Genomic DNA, 16,258 nt, shown 5'->3' with positions numbered 1-16,258 from the left:
TTATGGTTACAAATCCAGTCAGGTTGTCTATTCCCCTGAATTATATTTGGCAGCCACCTCTCACTTGAGTACTGTATTTATGAATATATTATCAAACAGAGTCATGGGTTCAAACACAGGTTTATGCATTGTTTGCCTAATAACAACTGTTACGTACCCTAGCAATATGTTATTCCAATCACCTCAGCTTCTGGTGCTTCTGTATCATGCCATGTCAGTGACATTGGTAGAGGTTCAATGTCATCTCTAGTTTTATCACTTTTACCTAACTTGTGTATTAAATTCCCACAATGTTAGCTATTCTGTCCTGTCTTAACATAATTTGTCATGCAGTTGTTTACCATGACGTGGCCATGTGCCTGTGCTGTGGGTTCAAGGTGTGGCTCCTCATTGTGCTATGTACGTTAACTTCTTGCATATTTGATTAGCAATGCTGCCATCATGCCAGTACAATCAATTGTGTTAAGTTGGGCATGATGTACACACAATGTTACTGAATCCTGGGTTTATTTCTTGGATGTGCTGGATTAATTTCTTGATATATTGTGTTTCTTTGTTTCCATGTACCAGTGGAGATGCATGTAACCTTTGTGCATATGGTTAATATATACTTATCTTTCTATGTATCCTTGTTATATATATATATGTGTATATATATATATATATATATATATATATATATATATATATATATATATATATATATATGTGTGTGTGTGTATATATATAGAGGTTCACTTTATAATCCCAAAACCCTGAAATAACGAATTTTAGAATTTCGCGATCATAAAGCCGAAACCTTACAATCCCAAAACCCCAGAAGCGCGAATTTTAAAATCGCGAACACTACACTAACCATACACCATGGACATACACATACACACACCTTCCCCCAGTACACAGACATTCAAACCTACACTACATACAAGCAGGGGGGAAAGCCCCCCTGCACCTCCCATGTTGGGGGCAAGCCCTCCACACACCCCCTACTTAAATATACTAACTCCAAGGTCGCACTACACAGACACACACGAAAACACCACCACACACCTACATTCCCCTCACACACACACATCACAGTCACAACACACACTGACACACACTAAAGCCCCTAACTAACACACTTACATGTAGATACTTACCTGAACTTTCACCTATTCATTCACAAACCGCAACACCAGAAGTGCTACTTCAAGATCTCCAAACATCGGAATTTTGAAATTTGTGCTTCTGGTGTGTTGGCATTTATAGCTTTTAGCTATATAATCTCAGGATTCTGAAATTCTATATTTCAGAATTTCGAGATTATATAGTGGTCCTATATATATATATATATATATATATATATATATATATATATATATATATATATTCATAACAGAAAAGCAGAAGCATATATACAAATACATGCATGCACATGTGCACACACACACAATATAGAGAATCACAGACTCGGCTATTGACATGTCTGCTGGAAGTCACACCTCAAAGTGAACACCACCAGGAGTACAGGAATGAAATGCAGATTCCATACAAAATGTGTAGCAAACAGGTATTGAACCGGATAACCAAGAACTGTGAAGCAGCAACCCTAATTGATGCACACTGTGCTATCCTATGTGATAACTCATTTAGTTTTATTTTAAGTAGTCAATGAAGCAACTGATTTGTAGCTCTGGTAATCATTAATATTCGCACAGTGTGCTAATTTATAGTTTAAGCATTATCTTCAAATTAAACCAACACAAATTTACAAAACAAATACTTACCCTTTACTGTCTCTGCTTAAGTTTTTGCTGGTTATTATTAACTTTTAACATGATTAAATAAAGAATGGAATTATTATGGCATGACTGTGTTGTCTAATTGCAGGAATATAAATCTGTTTTGTCTGCAAACAGTGCAGGATTTATAGACAGACAGACTGAAATGAGCATCACATTTTCTTTAAAACCATTTTACTTTTAATAAATTGCTTCTTTTTCACACTTGTTTATTCCAAATTAGACCTTAACAGAAGCAAGACAAATGACTTTGTTTGTGTGCCAGTTTAAGGGGTCTCCTCATTTATCTTGCCTAATGACCATTCCCTGGTAAGTCCGTCTTAACATAAGCAACAATAAATGGTGCCTGAAAGGATGAATTAATGAAAGCATTTAATAGTAATTGATTTTTCTGAGTTTCTTGAGTGAACAACTCCATCTTTGGAATCTGATAATATGGTGTGTTCTCAAAAATGTCTGTGCTGATGTAGAGATGCTATGTTTTTAAACTCATTGCATTACATACAGGTTTGAGTATTTACACTGAACTGCAATTTCTAGAAATAATGAAGACTGCAAAATCCCTGAGGAAAGTAACTGGTTTGGAAAACGTATATGTTTATTATCTTTATGATTACTCTTTCAGTGAATTACAGATTTAGAAAAGCAGTAAAATAAAGTTAGTAGAAAAATCAATTATGCATTATATTATATTATTTTGTCTGAAAGATACAGAGACTGCTGTTTTTCATAGATTTATATATTCATAGACTTTGCAAGGTAAACAGGCATTAAAAATCTTGCCAGTACCCACCTTCAAAGGCCATGTTCTGCCTCAAGGAGAGTAAAATAAATCAGGCCTATGATGAATTTACAGGTAGTCATCCAGTTAGAAAGGTTCTCCTTAAAGGAAACAATTATATACCTTTGTTTTTGAAGATAGATGGGTGGGTGTTTTATATCTAAAGGATGATTAAAAAAGAGATTTGAGAATCTTTCAGTTATCAATGTTTTCCTCAAACATGTATTATTTATTTGTGGATGGAAATCAATGGCCTTAGTTAAAGTATTTGTGGAGCCATTTGCTTCGTAGAATAAAGGAAGGCTGGGTCCTTAATAACACGCAGTACTAGATATAAAGCACCACACAGGATTCTATGAGTAACAGAGTATAAGAATAAAACTGCAGACCTGCTTTGCTAGTTGAGGTTCTTTAATCAGGTAATCTTTTTAGTTAGAGCACTATGGGAATTTTTTGGATGCATGTATTTGGATAGATACATACAAAATGAGAACTCATATTCTAGAATTGGTTTGAGCAGAGCAAAATATAAAAGACTGACAAGATATTTTGCTCTAGATGACATAACTTTAAGTTATTAATTGGGTTCAGTGTAAGGATTTTCTGACAACTGTATTGTGACCAAAGGATAGGAAGTTGTCTCTGACAACTGTGTCAGATTGGAGTGAGGCACCATCCATACTCTAAGTTGTCACTGAGATTTGTTTACCTGAGGTGACAATGCTACAGTTTTTTTGCATCTTATTAAGCCTATTTCTAACATTTCACTGATTTTTATGTGTTAGCCTTTGCTGTAATAGCATAGTGTTGGATACTGAGCAGACATCACCCAGCTTACATTCATTGTCAAATGTAGCTAGCCATATGTCTGAGCTGGTTGTTTAGAGATCTGAAAAGGTAGATGCTAAATAGAAGGGGTCCCAGTACTGAACTCTGAGGAATGCCTCTAGTTACCTTTTTTTCATTTCAGAGATAGCACCTGCTGCTTTAACATTATGGGCTCTGTGTGCCAGCCAGTTTACTATACCTCTTACAACATAATGGTCTACATTTAGGCTTTTTAGCTAATCTGCTGTTCCAGAAAGCTCTGAAGTGAATAGTATCAAGCACCTTGGCCAGAACTATGTATATTGTATAGCCATTTTCTGGATTTTCGTTGACTTTCTTGACAAAACTATATTGTTAGGTTCTACTGCAATACATTGTTTATATATTTATGTAGTTATTTTAAATCAGAGAGTATGAAACCAAATATTATCTATTCTGTGGTTTTGCAAATAAAGCTAGTCTGGTTGATGATCTACAGTTTGCAGCATTTGAAGTGGGATTGCCACTTCACCCCGTTATGGAGAGGCATAATTTTAGCCATTTTCCATACATCAGGAACATGCCCTGCTGCTTTTCATAAACTGAACAGATTTAGAAGGGGTTCAAAAAGAGCACGCTTGATGTTGTCTAAAGAAGCAGTTGAATTTTTGGGCCCACAAAGGTGGTCATTTTTAGCGTTACAGATTACAATTAGTATATGACCTGTAACAATATTGGGGAAGAGGGGATTAGGACATTTGTGGAATTTGAAACACTGTTTCTAACATAAAGTTGGAACAAACTTTATCTGTAGGTATATTAGCAGTTCCATTATGCATTAATTCAGAACATTGATTGAGTATTGTTTTAATTGTCCAGTGTAGTTAAATAATGATTTATGATTTTCTTTGGCTTTGAATGTTAACTTTAATTCATATTGCAGCCGTGGGTTTTAGATTTTTGCTGATTTTTTTTGACGAGAGATTTTAATCTGGTAGTTTTTTGTAAGCTTGTATTATAGGGGTTACAGAAGCTAGCATGTAGTTTATTCTACCATTCCCTAATATATTTGCTTCTGTTTGCAACCACTTGTTTTAGGTTTTATTTGGCAAATGGATCTAGTTACTGACAAAAAGTGAGAGATGAGCATACATAATGGCTTAAGATATTGCAGCTGAATTTTGAAAGTTCATCACAAAGTTTTAACAGGATTGTTTTCATAAAGTTTTTGCATTCAACAATGTTCATTGTGAAGGGTTTACATGCCGCAAAAGTGAAGATTACTGGTATATGATCAGATTTGTTGAGATACGAGGATACGCTAGGATTAGTACAAATAAGGTTAATGTAAGTGCAGACAAGGTAGAGAAGACTGGCTGCTTATTTGTACAATGGAGTTAACAATTACTTAGTATAAGAATATTTGGGCATATCCAATATTTATGGCATAGGTGCTCCAGTTAATCAATGGATAGTTAAAAGCATCCCTAAAAAGGCTTTTTTAACTCAGTAAGCAAACATACAAATCTTTCATGGTCCTCCAGGGATATGTAAGAAAGTGACTTTTAGGATATGTATTCATAATTTATCTTGTTTAGTGTAACATAAAGTTCAAAAGGTTTTGTTGTTGGTCATGGTGATTCTGTTTTTAGATATTTGGGTCCCCAACAAAATTTAATATTCCTCTGCAGTTTCTAGCATGTCTGAAAGGACAATAGGCAAAAGCCACAGTAAACAGAGAAGTACTTCTTTAGATTGAAATCAAGTGTCTGTTACATGGGTGTATATTATGTTATTGAACTTTTAAAAGTTTGAACATCATATGGTCGAAGCCATATGATTGAACTTTTAAAAGTTCAAAAAGCAAAAAAAATAAATAAATAAACAACAGAAAAAAACTACCTGACCATTTTATGCAGGGGAGCAAACCACCCTGCAGCCCCCACACTCTTTAAATGTACCAATGCCAAGATCGCACTACAGAGCAGGAAAGGGAAATCTTCCCATTCTGCACTGTATGGAGATCTCAGTTGAAACGTTCAAACTTTTAAAAGTTCCATCATATGGTGTCGACCATATGACGTTTGAACTTTTAAATTTTGATAATGTAATATGTACCCTGTTACATCACAGAAAATGATGTCTTCAAATTGCAGGAGAGCCTCAAGATACAGTCATTTATGGTAAAGATTCCAGACACTAAGCAGGGCAACTTTAACGTAGTCTTGACTGGAATTTACTGCAAACTTTTGTGTTATGTCCAGAAGGCAGACATTTCTTAAAATAAGGTGCTATGGACAGCTAGTATGCTGAATCCACTGAATAAAACATGTAGGACATCCTTGGCAAAGCAAGTTGAGATGGATCCCCATCAAATTACTTCAGCTGCATAGTCAGTTGTTAAAGCCAGTTCTCTTCTCTTCTCTTCTCTTCTCTTCTCTTCTCTTCTCTTCTCTTCTCTTCTCTTCCTCTTCTCTTATTTTCTCTTCTCTTCTCTTCTCTTCTCTTCTCTTCTCTTCTCTTCTCTTCCCTTCTCTTCTCTTCTCTTCTCTTCCTCTTCTCTTATTTTCTCTTCTCTTCTCTTCCCTTCTCTTCTCTTCCTCTTCTATTCTCTTCTCTTCTCTTCTCTTCTCTTCCTTCTCTTCTCTTCTCTTCTCTTCTCTTCTCTTCTCTTCTCTTCCTCTTCTCTTATTTTCTCTTCTCTTCTCTTCTCTTCTCTTCAATTCTCTTCTCTTCTCTTCCTCTTCTCTTATTTTCTCTTCTCTTCTCTTCTCTTCTCTTCTCTTCTCTTCTCTTCTCTTCCCTTCTCTTCTCTTCTCCTCTCTTCTCTTCTCTTCTCTTCCCTTCTCTTCAATTCTCTTCTCTTCAATTCTCTTCTCTTCTCTTCTCTTCTCTTCTCTTATTTTCTCTTCTCTTCTCTTCTCTTCTCTTCTCTTCTCTTCTCTTCTCTTCTCTTCTCTTCCCTTCCCTTCTCTTCTCTTCTCCTCTCTTCTCTTCTCTTCTCTTCTCTTCTCTTCTCTTCTTTTCTCTTCTCTTCCTCTTCTCTTATTTTCTCTTCTCTTCTCTTCTCTTCCCTTCCCTCTCTTCTCTTCTCTTTTCTTATTTTCTCTTCTCTTCTCTTCCCTTCTTTTCTCTTCTCTTCTCTTCCTCTTCTCTTATTTTCTCATCTCTTCTCTTCTCTTCTCTTCTCTTCTCTTCTCTTCTCTTCTCTTTGTACCTAGACACCATTCTGGGTGAATGTAAGCTTTCTTTCAGGACCAGAGACTTATTGCATTTGTCTTATGCATAGCAAGCTCCAAAATGGCTCAGCTCATGTCCTTTTGGGCAATGTGCATCGAGTCATTCACATTTGCATGAGCCACCACTGGGTCATAATCACATTTCTCCTGTTTGTGGAACTTCAAGGCTTCCAAGACACTGAAAAGACATCAGTCACCCAGTATGTGTCCAGCCAATGAATGCAGAGTATGTGTCATCATTTTGTAGTCTGCAGCCTCTTGACTCAGTATGTTACGTGAGCATGGCACACTTAAGACAGTGGCTTTCTGTAGAAGCTCTATAGTCCTTTTTCTTAAGAGACTTAGGAAACAATTTTTTACAACTTCAATTTAAGTTGGTTTAATGTGATCTTCTAAAGGCATTGGTGAGTTTATGTGTTTATTAACCACCTGAGTGAGAAGAGGCATCCGATTTATATAATGAATCTACTTGCAGATACTGTCATGTGACCCAGTAGTAGCTGGTTTTCAGCGATCATCAGACAGTTTCTACACAATCTGAAAGACAAGTGCAATGAGGCTGGAATCATAAGGGTAGAGTTAGACCGGGCTTCCATATTTGATAGATGGGCCAATTTACCAAAGTAAGGAATGATATATTGAACAAAATTATAAATTTAAATAAGAAGATTTGTATGATAGATAAACTGTGTATAGAGAAAATGTAGTAGGTGTGGCAAAGATGTTATAACACTGATTCAACTATTTGAACCTACAGGGAATAAATCACATTGTATGGTATAATCTCAGAGCACTGCACAGCCATTCTTCAGTGCAATCCAAAAATTCAGTATAAAAAAATAATAGTACGAAGAATGAATGATAGCAAAAGTTAAACACATCAAGATCCAAGTACATTACTATAGTATGATAAAGTACATAATTACACTACAATACATACATTTAGAATAATAATAGAATGAGGGCTGAACAGGTATTACAAATTACATACAATATACTCTAGGATGTAAGAATCAGATAACATTAATGTGGCTGGTCACTGGCTTGGATGTCACACATCACCACAAACCTCAAGGCTTAATTGTCACCAATACAATGGAAAGAAAATGGCTTAGATGTCACTCGATACATGCTTCAAAGAGACAATAGGCTCAGATGCCATACATCGATTGCATGTTGGCTATGTTGAACTTAGTTGTTACATGACAGGGTGAAGGCAAATACAGTGAGTGCCAATAATTAGCCTAAGTCCAAAGAGAATGTAGAGACCAATAGCTGTTGATGATGGCTAGCAACTGGTCTGAGAGCAGCAGGGAGCTATTATAACAACATGCAGCAAAATCACACAAGGCAGAGCTGACATTTTGGAAGTAATAAAAATATTTACAAAACTAGCAGTAAAATAACTTTAGTAGCACACAAATGGAATTGAATTAAGTAAAGAAAAAGAACTTTTCTTATGTCACTGGAACTGTTACAAGGTCAAATCTGGTTAGAATAAATCAATCTATCAGTACTTCATTGCAAGGAAATGCAGCACAGAGCAGCACAGCCAAATAGAGAAGCAGGTACTCATTTGTGTACAGTTTAAAAGCAACACTTAAAAGTCTCATCCAGTCAGAAAAAAGCATCATTTAAATTAAGCCTAGGGCAAGAAGAATGCCTAAAACATCATTAGTGCCCTACTATTTCATACATTTCGTACATGAAACACAGGAGGAAATAATAATAATATTAGCTGGGGATTTAAATTTACCAGAAACAGACTGGAATAATATTGATTCAACAACGTTAGCAAATAAATTATTCACAGAGTATATTCAGGAACAACAAATGCTTCAGATTGTAAAAAACTACCAGGGGATGGAATATACTAGATATTGTTTGTGTTTCCAAAGAAATTACTGTAACATCAAGTCAAGTTTCACCACCATTGATGTGCAGTGATTATGAGGTAATAAAGGTTAATTTGTTGCTAGATAATTCTGCCAAACTGAAATCAAAGCCAATGCACAGAAGGTTAATTACAGGTTATAGGGAAGCAAAACAATTACTATATAAAACTAACTGGAGTGAGGTGTTCAGTGGAAAAACTGCAGATGGAATATGGAAAGTTTTGAAAGATAAATTGTTTGAGTGCTAAAAGTCAAAAAAATGTTTAACATCAGGATCTAGGCATGCAACATCAGGGGTGTATATTTCCATAAGAACAAGATACTTGATTAAGATAAGAAACAAAAAATATAAGAAATGGAAGAGAGGTCAAACTACAACTTTGGAAACTGAAGTAAACATGCTGGACAAACAGATTAAGCATAGTGTTAGACAATACCAAGAAAATTTTTAAGACAATTTAAATAAAGATATTGAGCATAATAGGAAAACTTTTTATAGATACATAAGATGTGGAAGGAGTAAAGATACACAAATTGATAAACTGTGTGCAGATTCTAAAATTTATTCTCAGACACAACAGATTATCGATATATTTACAAAATCTTATGCAAAACAATTTGACTCCACAAAAGGGGCGGTAAGTTATCCTAGTGACATCCAGGTAACCCCAGATACTGGAATCAAATTAGATTATATTGAAAAAGAACTGTGCAAACTGGATCCAAACAAAGGGCAAGGAGGAGACGGAATAAATAACAATGACCTGAGAACACTTAAGCAAGAACTTACATTGCCATTACATCTATTATTCACTAGGTCATATAAATATGGGGAGATTCCTCAAGATTGGACACATGCACTTATTAAACCTGTCTTTAAGGGAAAGGGGAGTAGGACAAACCCAGAATCATACAGACCCTTAAGTCTACTTTTATGTTGTGGAAAAATAATGGAGAAGGTAATACTGGATAAGTTATTGTCAGAACTGGATAGGTTGGGACTTGAAACCATATATCAGCATGCATATGGTGAAAATAGATCTATTACCACCTGTAACATGATATTCTATAACAATATAATAACAGCTATGAATGAAAAATTCTGCTGTGATGTGATTTATATAGATTTAACTTCAGCATTTGACAGGGTCATGCACAAAACACTGATCAATAAATTAGTACAACTAGGTGTTGATGTACTTTTGATAAGATGGATAGCTGCATGGCTTACAAACAGGACATGGCAAGTATCACACACCAACTGGACAGGTGAAATACTTGGTTACAGTCAAGGTGTCCCACAGGGCTCTGTATTAGGCCCTTACTTGTTTAGATTGTATCTTTCAGACCTTACGTTTTTATCTGAGATGTTCTACAGTCTATATGCTGATGACCTGAAATTGGGTAAACTGATTACAAGTGTTACATATAAAGCATTTTTGCAAAATAATTTGACTAAATTGACCATTTGGGCACAGGAGAATAATTTGTTGATAAATACATCAAAAACTAAACATATGAGATTTGGGAGACATAAACTGAAAGCTGAATATTTAATACAGCACACAGTGATTGAAACTGTAGACTAATTTATGGACCTGGGTATATGGATAAATTTAGCTATGAGTTTTTGTAATCATATCAACCAATTGGCTAACAGTAGTTATAGAACTATAGATTTTATAAAAGATATATAAAGTCTAGGAAATCAAACATAATGAAGTAATTGTTTGTTAGTTACATTAGACCCAAACTTGAGTATGGAATAACAATATGGAAACCCTATAGGAAAACAAGCATGAATAAACTGGAAAGAGTACAGCGGAAATATACTAAGGGTTTATGGATGTGAAAATCTAAGTTATTATGAAAGACTAAAATATCTGAACTTGTACAGTATCTCTTACAGATATTTAAGAGGAGATCTTATTTGGGGATATAGAGCATTTAGGGACAACTACCTCGGGGAATGTTTGGGGTTATCAAAAAGCACTAGAGAATCATCAGATAACCTATGTAGGAGATTCTATAGGAATGAGAAGTGTACTAATTGGTTCCCTGACAGAGTAACTGATGATTGGAACAGACTACCAAATTACATTAAAGCAAGTACTAGTTTAGATATTTTTAAGAACAGCCTGGACATTTATTATGGGAACAAGTGTTTTGGCATATTTGCAAGCTAGAAGGGCTTTAATGCCCGTGCTTGAAACATTTTGTATGTATGTATGTATGTATTTCATGAAAACAAGCCAACACATATCCTAAATGAAGAAAACTCTGGCATAATAAACATTATTAACAGATCAACCATAACTGCATATACACAGATAAAATAGGGTAAATTAAAAAACTCTGTACTGATATCTTAGAGACTAGTAATAAGATTAGTAATAATATCAGATTTGGTTGGAAATGGTTTCAAGTACGAAGTTGGAATTTAATATACACGGAGACAAAAAACTATGATTAGCATTATAACATTTATGTCTGCAGATCCACATTTATATAGTATAGTACCCCTTTTTATAGTCAATAATGAAAAAAAAATGTTTTTAAATATTCTTATTAGTTAAGATAAACATAGACATCACATATACAATAGCTATTTAAATACATATTGATAGTACAATCTGGTTTGTTACATTCATGTAAATCAATATTTTGAATCTCATCTACTTTTCTGTAAAAAGGGCAAACGTAATCTTAACTGGTTAAGCTTCTATATATGTATCTTTCAAAACAAGGAACAAATTATAAATTGTAAATTTTATAGATTTTGGCATAACTGACTTTTTATTTTAGAGTAAAATGTGTTGATATTTAAAAATATGACCCTTATAACTTTGTATATTTGATGCATCATAGTCTCTTTATTATGTTATACATATTTGATAATATAGACGTACTTGTATTTCCATAATGTGTTTTTATTGATAAAATCCAAATGTTGCAGCTTTTTAAAAAATAGAATCACTAAAATGCTACGTTTTATGTATAAAGTATTCTCTTACTTCTAGAAGATTAAACCGATCTGTGCTAGTTACACTATGCAACGCTAGTTATACTGAATTCTTCCATTATTTTTCTTATGCTTTTAATGGGATACTTTTTCACAAATGACACATTATTGTAATATACAGTTTATTAAACAATTATTTTTATTCATCATGTATTATTTTTTAACTATGTAGTCCATAAATTTATGCAGTTGTCTACTAATTTATACAGTTAATATTTTACTGTTATTTAGACACATTTAAGTAGTTTTATGCCTGTCCACTAGATAGTGCCCTTACACTATACATTCACATGAATATTCATTATTTGATCACATTTATAATTTATATAGTTTTATTCATCATTTATTGTCATTTTTATTTTAAGCATGTATATTTAAAACTATTTTAAAACTATTATGAGTTAAACAGAAGATATGCACAGGTTTTAACATTTTTTAAACTGCATCCTTTATATTGGTTGTTTAATGGGAATTTTAAACAATTAAGGCATTTTGACATCATTAATTGAATGCTGCACTACATTAGTTGATTGGGGTGAATCAAGTTATTTAAACAAGTATTACTAATCAGTACACTCATCTGATGAAGTTTTTTGATGAAAACGTGGAACATATTGTGTTATAGCATTTATGGGTTTGGTGTTTGCCTTTGTTCATCAATAAAAGACTCAGTTTTGGATCTGTTTGGACATCCGGTGCCTGTATATTTGTTTATTGGTTTGCTTTTGGGCACTTCTACCACTTTTTGGTTATTAGTTTTGTTTTTGTGGTTATGGATACACAACCAGAATCCAGCACAGAGAACTGTGTTAAAAGAAGTGAAGTCGGTGAGCTACACAAGCTCAATGGCCAGCTCACACAGTTGGTGGGGCTGCTTATACCAATCAGCCAATCCATGGCTTCATTGGCTTCAGGACGTACATTGCCTGGCAACCAGGAAGTGTTTCAGCATTCAGCTTTGAATGAAAGAACGGCAGATTGTAATAGAGCTTCAGAACAGGATAAAGATTCGCACCACAATAGCCAATGGCCGTGAGAAAGTTTGGAAGGGTTTTCCCAAATTTCCTTTTCCATTAATAATGCAGTATAACCACCTGAGATGAACGCTTGCTCTAATAATCCAGTTTTGGAACTTGAATCAGCAACGGACGTTACTTCACATCTGCCAGGTACAAAAAGGCAGTTTAAAGACATTTTAAATTTTAAATTTGATTTTAAAGGACAGATACATGCTTCAGCTAACAGTGGTTCTTATGCCAATATGTTAAAAGACCTAGACAGTCTATTGTATAAATATAAAATGTGGGAAATGGATAATGCGTATTTGAAACACTGTCTACATTTAAGGATTGTACCAAAGGGGTTAAGGGTATGCAAATACCCTAACAATGTTAAAGAAGGCTCTGATATTCACAAGGATCTTGTTTTGGCTTTTGAGAAATGTGGGGTAGACATTATGTGAGCCATTATAAAGAATAATGAATTAGAAATGGAAAGCATGTATTACTTAACAGAGCGTACAAACAACAGTATCATTAATGATTTGATGTTTAGCATTGATACTGAAAATGTTAAGTATTTTGATTTACTAAAGAAAACTGAGACCAAATGTAAAGAAGTACAAGTTAAGAAATTAAAAAAGATTGACAGGGATGTGAATGAATACAGTAACAATACACATTACCCCAAACCCAAACAATTTAGTGGAGGCAAATACTATAGTGAGGAATATGATAGAGATTGGCTGAATGATGAATTACACAATGAATGTTATGATGAGAATTTGAATACACAGGGCCCTTTAGAATGTCTGCCTCTTCAGAGGTTGGAAAGGCTGAGGGAGAAAGAACCTGTGAATTACAGACCAGTGAATTACAGACAAAAGGATTGGGCACCACAGGACAGAACTTAGTAGAGATAGACCAACAGGAAGACATCTTAGAGGATGGATTTAAATTTAGCAATAATGGATTTAACATTTTTAATTACACTAACATGAGTATTAGCAAATGACATTTTGATTTATTTTCAAAAGGATTTACTTTTATATCTAGGGTTAAAACCAGCACATTTAAGTTACTGGTGGACCTGAAAATTTTTATTAGGATGAAAAATTTAGAACTGTTTTCTTGTGGACAAAAAAAGGAGATTAACAATGTACTGGTTAAGAAAAGTACTTTTAATCCACCGCTGCATCCCCAGCTTAAGAATTTTGAGGTAATGGTGGAAAATGAATTAAGAGAAGTACTTAAGAATAATAAGGTGACACCTAACATGACTAAGGATGAAAGAGGCATTCTGTATGAATGTAAGCAGAATAAATATCTGAGAATCATGAAACCTGACAAAGGTGTGTGTGTGTGTGTGTGTGTGTGGGGGGGGGGGGTTGTATTGATGGACCAAATAACATATGAAGGTAAAATGTTAGATATATTAAGTGATGACAGTAAATACACAAGAGTTTCACTTAATGAAGTAAACATTCCCTACAGGAACATTTCAGTATGTTTAAACAACCTACTATTGGAGGGGGTTATAGATAGGGAGATTTATAATTTTTTGCATGTTGGAAAACATAGAGTCACCTCCATTTTTGGCATCCTGAATGTCCATAAAGATTCTTCCCGCCTCCCATTGAGACCTATTGTTTTAGCAGAAGGGTCTGTCACTGCACCATTAGCAAAGTATATTGATCACAAATTGAAAAACTTAATTTTGAGAAATTCTAATATTTTAAATAATTCCTGGTATTTTTAAGATGGCTCAATAGCACATTATACTCAGATAATGTAAGTTTTATTACTTTAGATGTGGTAGACCTATTTACTTGTATACCACATGATGTTGTTTTAACGTGGTTTGAGCAATCTTTAACAGACCTTAGAGACATCTCCTTCAACAAATTTCGTACATGTCTAATTTTAATGGATTTGGTCCTGAAGAATAATTTTATATTCTTTGAAGGTGAGTACTACAGATAACTCAGAGGGGTGGCAATGGGTACACATTGTGCCCCTACATATGCCAACATAATTATTTTATATTGGGAAAACTATGTGTTTAATTCTGAGTACAGGCAGTATTGGTGTTTTTACGGGCATTTTTTAGATGCTATATGTCTTTTTTGGGTTAACACAGAGAACAAGTTCAGATAATTTTTTTGATTATTTATCAGGTACCACTAATTTTTTAAAGTTCACGTACAAATTCAATAATGTGGAATTGAATTATTTAGATGTAAACATACAAAAAGACAATAATGGTTTTAGATCTAAAATATACAAGAAAAAGACTTTCTCAAATTCATACCTACACTACACAAGTGCTCACCTCCCTATCACAAAAGAGGGGTAGTAAAAGGACAACTAGTTCATGCAAGCAGGATGACCTCTGACGACAAAGACTTTCAAACTGAGTGTGAGTTTTTGACTAAATTGTTTAAAGCCAGAGGTTACCCTTGTGAGCTGTTGATGGAAATACATGCATAAGTATTAAAGCAAGGAAAACAAGGTCTGATCCTACTTTGGGCATAGAAGGTTACACTATGGATAGAATTAGTCCAGGTGAAAATGCTGAAAATGATGCATAGTACTCTGCACTTACCATGGGAGAACCACTGAGAATGAATGGAATAAATGTGCTAAAATTTCGGACCTAAATTCTATTTTTGAAAAAACATTCAAATGTATATACAGGAAAGGCTGTAACATTAAAAATTTGCTAGAGAGAGGTACATATTACAACAAGGATGGATGCTACTTAAGTAATAGGAAAGGCACATATAAATGTGACAATTGTGCCCAGTGCTTATGCATACGGACTGGTGACACAATATGTTTAAAATGTAGAAACAAGAATATTAGTACCATAGGGTATGCTAATTGCAATACAAAAGGAGTCATATATTTAGCTTTGTGTAATATATGTGATTTGTTCTATGTGGGAAAAATGGAAAGGAAGTTAAAACAAAGAGTATATGAACATAGGTATGACATTAGGAGAATGAATGAAATCAATGCACTGTTTAAACATACCCAAGTATGTAAAGGGGCTGAATATTGCTTTTTTCTAATTGATGTAATGCCTATGGACCCATGAGAAGGCCTCTGGGAAACCAGATTAGAGTACAGGGAGCTTTACTGGCAACTAGGTTTAGAGGCCAACAAGCACCCAGATTTAAATTATACCGTTTCTTTAATGCCTGTATTGAAGCTTAGATCAGCAAAATTGTGAGACATTCATAGGATAAATTTTCCACAAATGAAACATTATTGTAATATACACATTATCAAACAATTATCTGTATTCATCATGTATTATTTTTTAACTATGTAGTCCATAAATGTATATAGTTGTCCACTAATTTATACAGTTAATATTTTACTATGTTATTTTAGACACATTTAAGTAGTGTTTTTATGCCTGTCCACTAGATGGTGCCTTACACTATGCATTCACGTGAATATTCATTATTTGATTAAAGTTATACTTTATATATTTTTATTCATCATTTTTATTCATCATTTGTCATTTTTATTTTAAACATGTATATTTAAAAGTATTTTAAAACTATTATGAGTTAGAAGAAATGCACAGATTTGAACATTTTTTTAAACTGCATCCTTTGTATTAGTTGTTTTATGGGGATTTTAAACAATTAAGACATTTTAACATCATTAATTGAATGCTGCACTACATTGGTTGATTGGGGTGAATCAAGTTATTTAAAC

This window comes from Protopterus annectens, chromosome 3.part0 (assembly GCF_019279795.1).
Source record: "Protopterus annectens isolate FY-2018-M chromosome 3.part0, PAN1.0, whole genome shotgun sequence".
NCBI lineage: Eukaryota > Metazoa > Chordata > Ceratodontiformes > Protopteridae > Protopterus > Protopterus annectens.
This window is presented reverse-complemented; position numbering follows the sequence as displayed.